The sequence below is a fragment of the Pinus tabuliformis genome, chromosome 8 (genome assembly GCF_031772625.1).
Source record: "Pinus tabuliformis cultivar Carrire ecotype Pingquan chromosome 8, CPIR1, whole genome shotgun sequence".
In the NCBI taxonomy this organism is placed as follows: Eukaryota; Viridiplantae; Streptophyta; class Pinopsida; order Pinales; family Pinaceae; genus Pinus; species Pinus tabuliformis.
Window position 1 is genome coordinate 1,436,361,316 of NC_142294.1, and position 8,324 is coordinate 1,436,369,639.

Genomic DNA, 8,324 nt, shown 5'->3' on the forward strand with positions numbered 1-8,324 from the left:
AGTTGGAGAAAGCACAAGTTCAGATGATCATCCAAAGTAACAAACAGTTTGCCTCATTCATCACCAACATTTAGGCCTCATATGCATGATTATACAATAGCATGGATTTCATGGTGAAATCACATAAGATCCCTTCAGTTGGCTCACTCATTGAAGCCAAGCACAGGAATCAAGTCAAGTAGGAGGTTGAAGAATACTTGGACCAGCTCAGACAGATCATTGCTAAGGAAGATATGGAGGTGAAAAGGAACAATATGCAAAAGTACATTAGTGGCCTTCTTCATATTAACACCATGTTGCTCCCGTTGAAGAAAGAAATTCAAAATGGTTCCAAATCAGTCTACTTGGATGCAATGGAGGCTAGAGTCCACTTCCAGCCTAATCCCATCGCACAATTTGGAGAAGTCATCGCAAAGTACAAGGCTTGGCACCACAACATGACTGAGAAACTACAAGTTGAAGTGGTTGAGTTGGAGTTTCCCCAAACTCAATCTTAACTTGCCTTGTCTTATTAGGTTGTCTAGTTTACTCTACCCAATTTTGTCTTACATGGGTATGAGTGATATTGTAATATTTTTTGTAATTAATTGTAAGTGAAATTCCAAGTGTCAATTGTGGAATGTGAAGAGTCATTTTGTAACAAATTCCAAAGGTCATGGTTGAAGGAAGTTAAACATTCATGAGTGAACTCAAAGAGTCACAAAGGGAAATGAATAGTCACCCCTTTTGTTATAAATATACACTCATTAGTCATGTAAAGGCTTTTGGTCGGGCTTTTGGCTTAGGAGCATAAGCTTGGGAGTTTTGAGCCTTGGCTTCTCTGTAGCATATAGGGAGTATAATTATTTGGAGGAGCAAGTGTTGGTTTCATGTTCCAATATTGAGTCTAGTGGTTTGTCAATTGTATATGTATGCTTGGAAATTTCACTATAATAAAAGCTCAGAATCGACATGTTTTAATGCATATGTTCTGAATATAGTAGGACTATATTCTTATGTTTGAAATATATGTTATTTAATTTATGCTAACGCTTATGAACTATTTTGTTTGCATTAGTATGAATCTTGTTGAATGTGTGTTGTTGTATATTTCCATCATGGTTAACTTGTGAACTATTTTGCAAGTTAACTTGTGATTCCTTTTATGCTCGTGTGTTACTTTGAAGTTGCATACTATTACAGGCTTTTAAGGGGATCACTCACTTTCCCTTCATCCTGTTAGAACCTTTCATGCATTGCACTTGACCCTTCACAAATTTATACACTTGTTTCACCAAATTTATGGCTTTCTATGTGTTATCGCAGCCAAGGCATAACACTAAATCCCATTATTTCAGCACCCGGGTCGTATTGTGGATGGGACTCCTATCCACATGGTGTGAGATCTAATTGGGAATTCATATCGATGGGACCCCCTGAATTTTGGTGGTTCTAGCACTGTCAACAGAGCCCAAACCATTGAATTGCCTACAAGAGAGACCTAGTATGGCAGTCTTTGGTTCAAATTCAATCAATCTTATCTTCATGAAATTGAAAGAGGACATGAGATGTTTTGAATTCCAGTGTTTAATGGTGTAAATTCATATGAATTTGTTTGTTATCATGCATTATGTTAAAATGTTCAATGTAAAGATGAAATGTTTTCATAACAAGGCATGTCGATGAGATTTTATGGCTTTGTTAATAGATTGTGCAAGTAGTGGCATTATTAGTTTATCGGGTGTTGTTGGAAGCCCCTGTTCCATTCACAATGGATATTCCAACTAATTGATGATGAAATTATTTGGATATGTGAAATGGATGGTTGGTGACTAGCGTGCGAGCATAATTGGGTATGTTGCATGATGTCTTCAATAACCTTAGGTTTAAATTCTCTAGTAAACAAGAAAGAAACCCAACAATTTTCAGGTTATCAAGGTCCAACTACAACATAGGACCGTATGAGATGTCTAAAGGCCACGACTTAATGTGGATCATTTGTATCTAAAGGGAACCAAATTCTGATAGAAGCATATTTAGTGTCAATTTCAATAGTGAGGCATGTTTGCGAGGGTGAATCTCAACCATGCTTCACTGAGGATGCCCAAGCCTTGGGTGGCTATTCTTGAATTGACATTGTACATTATTTTATTTTCCCTTGGAATGGGAACACTTTATTAGGTAATCAACTCTGATATTTATCCTTGTAAGGTACAAGGGTTTGAAGGCTTGCTTGCAACTTCAAGTTGGGTTTTTAATTCAATTTTGGCACAACATTTTTCAATATGAATGTAACCATTAGAATTTCCATGTCATTCTTAGTTTTTAGGGTTTTATCATTAATTGTGTTTTGTACTCATTGTGGTATCCTAAGAATAATGTTAGACAAATTCCAATAGGAGTCTTTTATGTAATGTGTTGAATCAAGGAAAAAACTAGTAAATCTTTATATTGATCTAACTGACAGAAAATATTGTGCATTAGAGAAATTTTGAGGTCTAAAATAGGTCTCCTAAGGAATATTATAAAATAATAGTGGAATTAATAAAATAATATTAGATTACATCATCAAACTTTAGAGGGAAAAAAAAAAAGAAAAAAACTATTTTTTCAACTCGTATTTTTAACTTATCTCTCTATGGTTTTACTCAAATTTCGAGCGAGAGAACTTGTTGGATGCAGAATTTAATTCATCATGCAAGGAGTATCCATGTTTCATACTTTCAATGGGCCCTGCTACATGAAAAATGAGAAATACATGAAAAAATGTGATTGCAATCATGTTTTCCATGTATTTCTCATTTTTCGTATAGTAGGGTCCATTGAAAGTATGCAACATGGGTACTCCTTGGATGAGGAACTAAATTTTGCATCCAAAGAGTACTCTCGCTTGAAATTTGAGTAAAACCGTAGGGAAATAGTTGAAAATACGAGTTGAAAAAATAGGTTTTTTATTTTTTATTTTTTTATCTTTTTACTTTTTTACTCCAAAAATAGTGAAACATCCCCCATGGTTGACATCACCATCTTGAATCCTATTGGTTCTTATAAAGTTAATTTTGGTTGTACATTTTTTATTTGAGGCCCATTTTTTACGTCAAAATTTCTCTAATGGCTTGAAATGACAAAAATTATTCTTCGCATGCAACAATCAAGCATATTTGGTCTCTTTTGAAGGACCGTCCCTAATAGCTGCAGAATCTTCAAAATTAGGTATGTGCTTTTAAGGCTACAACTTACATATCATGTATGATTATTGTTGTTAGATCATAGATCATGAGTATTGTGTTCACTAGGCCTGAAAAATATATGTTTGTATCTTCCAAAAAATGAGACAAGACTGGCTTATTTTGCAGAACTCGGTTTTTTTATATCTTTATATGTATTGTGTTTCGTTTTTTTGTGTGTTCTGGGAAATTTTTTGGAGTTTTCAGAATGAGTGCAATCTAAATTTCGTATCTAAAGCCTATTTGTAAGCACTTGAAATATTTGAAGGAAAATAAGAGCTGGTCTGGCTCTTTTTATGGTCAATTTTAGATTTCTTAACCATATGGAGAAGGAAGAAAATAGTTCGATATGTTTATTGATATGGGTATTATGTTAATTTTGTGAAAAATTACATAGACTCATATTCTCTACGAGCATATAATAAGAATAGAAATTGCAACTCTCCTTGTAGGTTTTCTGAGAAATGTACTTGTCTATATATCTAAGCTACTTCTCTGGTTAATTTATTTAGAATTATCTTAGTTTGGAAAAAAAATTCTCTCAGGATGCACTGAGAGATAAAATTTAAAGTTTGCATTTTTCTTCTTAACATTGGTAGGATCAAAACATAATTGAGCAAGCAACTTGATTGTATTCGATATAATTTTTTATTAGTGTTCAATGTCAATTCTATTATACATGGAATTGTTCAAATCATGTAACCTAGAGCCCGTAGTTTTTAACAAGTTTTATATGGATTTCCATTTGTATCATTTGTTATATTGCTTTAAAATTCAGAGGCTAATTTGTTTTTCATTGTAGTAGGTGCCAAAAATGTTTTCACCAACTTGTATTGAACATCCGTTGGATCAATTACAGTTAGGGAAGCCTCCTAGGACTACAACCTTCATAGAGAATACTGACAACAACTCCATGGGAAGCGGGATTCTCAATATGTTTAACATTCATCATATATCTTTAGGATCTTCAATTGGATGTTCTACTTCTCTACAAAACATCAACTTCGTATATGTGATTTAGTTTGTAGATTATGGATCTAAAGTGGCTTTAATTCAGGGCATGGATGGTGAAAATGAAGCCACTGGAAGATCATGGCCAGAAAACAGTTTTGATCTAGTTTATTTTCTCAAGTTCCATGTCTTGGCAGTCAATCATCAGAAGCCAATTGATCATAAGAACTTGGATCAAGATATTCATGAAGTATAGATAACCCTCGCCATTGAATATGATGGAAATTATCACATCGATGGTAATTCATGTTCAGATCATCTAGAACGTGTAAATGATGTTTCAACTTATGAAAAGACATTGAATTTGAATCATGAGCTCAATATATCCATCGATTTTGCCAACAGTGCTATGAAAATGGGACATTCATTTGACAAACAACAACCAATCATGTCCCTAGACACCCCAAAAATAGCAAGTTTTTCAACTTCTTGTTGTACACCAAATCAACCCCTCGAGTGCAAGCCTAAAAGAAAAATATCTTGAGATTTTCATAACAGTGAAGAGGTTGAAATATAGTGGATGACTCATATCATTGTGGAGCGAAATCAGCATAAACAAATGAAGGAACATTTGAGGGTTCTGACTCCTAAGATCCCTTATGCCCAGTTCCTAGATTCAAAGGGTATTCATACTATCTCTTCAACACCTAGTTAATTTATGCAATTAGATATTGCCTAAGATTTTGTAACTTTCTCAACTCCTTTAATGCATGAATGGATTTAATAAAACTAACTAGAATATTTTTATTTAATGTAATAATCGTTACATCTCAACAACATTACTTCACTATATAGTATGCAAGATCAAATAAGAGAAACCTTTGTGAAATAATAGTAGGAATTCGTTATGATAATATTATTATTTGTTTTGATAATTGTAGCATCCCCTCTCCTAATCCTTACCATAACATAGATTAAGAGGAGGAGGTTACTATGCTGACTCAAGATCTAAGGTGTCATTAAGGTTAGTATGCTACAACCACCCTCCAAAATTTTGGCTCGCATGCAAATTTTGGAGCCTACCTTGGATCCTACGATTGATCATCCTTGGTCACTTTTTGGTAAGCTGATGATTTCAAGCTCCCCTCCTTGATCGTAAAAGTTGTCTACATTATCATCTTCATGAAGCATGTGTCATCATCGAGGATAGGGGTTGTTGTTCATCATGCAAAGGGAATGTTGTCTTGCTTCAAGGGAATTATGTGCGTATGAGTAGTTGTCATCACATAGGCATGTTTCACACTCACTTCACGCACTCTTGTCACGAAGGTTGTTGCATCAAGCAAAGTATGTCGTATGCATTCTGGATGGTCTATGTCGTGTCACTAAGTGTCTGTGTGCGATCATAGTCAAGTCCCACCAATGTTTACATATGTTTCATTGATCTCACACTTAGCCATTTTCCCGAGAAACCTAGCCCCATCCATCTTCCCGAAATTGTGCACTTTGCTTCTGCAACCATCAAGCTTCCTCCCTTGCTTGATGAAACCATGCAATGTGCAGAGAAATTGACCTCCATTTCCTTCTAAAACCCACAGCCCATAAAGACCCAAGCCAGCACTGCTCTCCAGAAATGCGCAGAGAAGTCAGGCATCCAACATTGCTCTCCAGAAATGCGCAGAGCAGTCAGGCATCCAATATTGCTCTCCAGAAATGCGCAGAGAAGTCTAGCTGCACTGCATTGAGAAATTGCGCAGAAGTGTCCTCCCAGGACCCCCATCCCGTAGCAGTGTCATGTGCCTCAAAACTGCGTAGAGTTGTCCAAGATTCCCTGTGTGTCTTGCATGCAGAAACTGCACAGATGGGCCTCCTAGGGCCTCATTATGGCAGCAGTCACTGTCTATTGAAATTGCATAGATCTATCTCTCAGTGACTACAGGAAAATGTGACATGTTGAAACCGCTTCCAAAGAGTTGAGGAGAAGGACCAAGGAACCAAGTAATGGAAAATATCAGGACCACTTGAAAACTCCGTTGGATGCATGATCATCTTGAGGGCAAGTATGGTAAGTAAAGAACACTTTTCGAGGTACACCTCTTAATTGAGTTTGCAGACTACTTTTCATTGTCATATCATCTTGTGCTTAGTAACATGAATGTGTGCAAATGTAAAAAGACATTTACATGTTTCTTCTACATGCCTTGCTTCATTTTCACTTGTTTGACCAATTATTGTCTTCGGCATGTTGATTGCAATGTCATGCTTTCAGCCATGTTCTGGCCATGCACAAAGTCCCTCTTCGTGTATACAAGTTGTATTCTCAATGTAAACATCTGTCACACTCACACACGAAGTTGTAGGAACTGTTGCACAAGCATCATCGTCGTCGTTCAACGATCTATCACAAGTGTCGCACTTGTTGCTCACACTGCTGGTTAGTCACAATGAGTGTATGTTGTCTTGATGGTTCGAGGTGTCTTGTCGTCAAGTCATGTTGAGTGTGTGTTCGCGAGGTCATGCATGTACGAAGTCACTCATTCACACACTTGGTAATTTTGTTGAAACTCTGTCGATCGGACCATCCTCCAACAGTTGGACATCCGTTGAGCTGCATTACATAGTTTCAGCTCTTAGTGATCATGTACTATTGCCCAGAATTGTGCAGAGCTTGAGGCTTCCTCCCAAACAGTCTGCACTGCAGAATCCTAGAATCAACTCAACCGACTGTCACCCAGAATAGTGAAAAAGTTTCCCAATAAGCCATTTCAATATGTGTTGCCCGCAAGCACATCAACCAAGCCTTCAGCTGGTCAACTGGAGAGTTTAAACGAGTAGTGACCCTGGGCCTCACTCCCCCAAAAAATTGTGTAAAAGCTGCAAAGCATGCCTGCTCTATTGACTGAAGAAACTACATAGACATGTCGGATAGACATCCTGTGTCCGTCTCTGTCTCCCTCAAAAAATTGCACATTTTTTCCAGTCGGTCACCCAGTCAGCTGGCCTGCTACTAGCCGGGAAAACTATGTAGTTTTGATGAGCAGTTCCCCAACTTCCCAGCATCTCGCTCAACTCAGAAACTACACAAGGATATCCAGCAATCTAGCCTCCTAGCATTTTGCAGTTTTTTTCCAACAGCACTCCCGCAACCTGCTTCGAGTGCCCTAGAAAAGTTGTGCAGTTTTTGTCAGCAACACTCCTGCAGCCCGTTGCCAATTCCCTGGAGAAATTGCGCAGTTTTTTCTGCCAGTCCCCCTCTACTGCTTGCACTGCCTCCCTGAAAAAATTGTCCAGATATGCCCTTTAGTCGAGCCAGATCCCGCGGACAGTCACTGCTAATCCGGATCGTCCATCTCAGTCTCCCAGTGACCTCTGCCCAATTTTCACCAACAGTGCTCAAAGCCCACATCTCGGCTTGAATTCTGCCTCGTGCAGCTTCATATCCTTTTCCTCTCTCTTGGTTACCTGCATCTAAAATCGAACAACAATTCATCATGGTAGACTAGGAGATTTCTGGATTTGATGTCGTCTCGTCATGAGTGATTGCAGATACGGGTACGTGGATGAGACATGACGTGACAATGAACGGGATGAACAATGAGATCATGCGAGGAGATTTGTTTGCGAATAGATGAATGAGGAATGCATGCAAGGAGATTATTTCGCGAATGGACGAATGAGGAAGGCATGCGAGGGGATTGTTTTGTGAACGGACGAACGAGGAATGCATGCAAGGAGATTTCTTCACGAATGGAAGAACACATGAAACATGCCAAAGTACAAGCGAAGGAGCGACGTGCAAATGCAACATCAAGTGAACACCAAGACCATCGAAGACTCCACACACCTTGCCATGTGGAGGTGAAGTTATGATACACCAAGAGGACATCCATCACTTAGAAACACTGCAGCTTGAAATGTACACCACCACCAGCATGAACACGCCATCTTTGTCGTGTCGAGTCATGTCATGAGTCATATCGGCCACATCACTACTGTGGGCCACAGTGTTGTAATCAATGTAATGTAACGTGGAATTCAAAGAGACCCACATGTAAATCTAAAGAGTCATATAAGTCAAACAGTCATGAGGGAAGTCGAACAGTCACAAGGACCAATTTTACCCTTGGCTATAAATACCCCTCATTTGTACATGCAACAAACTTTTCA

General features: G+C 38.0%; 1 pseudogene; it reads left to right on the forward strand.

Moving 5' to 3' along the window:
- The first annotated feature begins 3,502 nt into the window (after nt 1–3,502).
- Nucleotides 3,503–5,902, forward strand: LOC149241074 (uncharacterized; annotated as a pseudogene).
- Nucleotides 5,903–8,324: the final 2,422 nt, after the last annotated feature.